The sequence below is a fragment of the Capricornis sumatraensis genome, chromosome 15, assembly GCF_032405125.1.
Source record: "Capricornis sumatraensis isolate serow.1 chromosome 15, serow.2, whole genome shotgun sequence".
NCBI classification, from domain to species: Eukaryota; Metazoa; Chordata; class Mammalia; order Artiodactyla; family Bovidae; genus Capricornis; species Capricornis sumatraensis.
Window position 1 is genome coordinate 79,183,322 of NC_091083.1, and position 778 is coordinate 79,184,099.

At 42.8% G+C, this 778-nt stretch overlaps 1 non-coding gene across 1 annotated transcript; it reads right to left on the reverse strand.

The window, feature by feature from the left end:
* Nucleotides 1-396: 396 nt before the first annotated feature.
* On the reverse strand, nt 397-503 carry LOC138091961 (U6 spliceosomal RNA). The gene has a single exon (XR_011145986.1). It is a non-coding gene; the product is annotated as a U6 spliceosomal RNA (small nuclear RNA).
* Between the last annotated feature and the right edge of the window lie 275 nt (nt 504-778).

The window sequence follows — 778 nt, forward strand, 5'->3', positions numbered from 1 at the left end:
CCCTGTTTGAGTTTCCTGAGCCATACAGCAAATTCCGGTTGGCTATCTATTTTACATATAGTGATGTGAGTTTCCATGTTACTCTCTCCATCCATCTCACCTCTCCTCCCCTCCCCCCATGTCCATAAGTCTATTCTCCATGTCTGTTTCTCCGCTGCCCTGTAAGTAAATCCTTCAGTACCATTTTTCTAGATTCTGTATATATGCGTTAGAATACGATATTTATCTTTCTCTTTTGGCCTTACTTCACTCTGTATAATAGGTTCTAGGTTCATCCACCTCATTAGGACTGACTCAAATGTGTTCCTTTTTATGGCTGAGTAATATTCCATTGTGTGTGTGTACCACAAGTTCTTTATCCATGCATCTGTCGATGGACATCTAGGCAGCTTCCATAAAAATACGGAACACTTCACGAATTTGTGCGTCTTCCTTGTGCAGGTGCCGTGTCAATCTCCTCTGTATCATTCCAAGTTTAGTATATGTGCTGCTGAAATGAGAACCACAATTCTTAAAAAAAAAAAAAATTATTTCCTGTGATGGGTCTTAGTCACAGCATGCAAGATCTGTGATCTTTGTTATGGCACCTGGGATCTCTAGTTCCAACATATGAATTCTTCGTGGCCGTATGTGAGATCCAGTTCCCTGACCAGAGATGGAACCTGGCCCCCGGCACTGGGAGTATGGAGTCTTAGCCACTGGACCACCAAGGAAGTTCCTCTTCCAAAATTCTTGACACCGCCTACAAGAACCAGCCTAGGAGTCCAGAACCTAATTT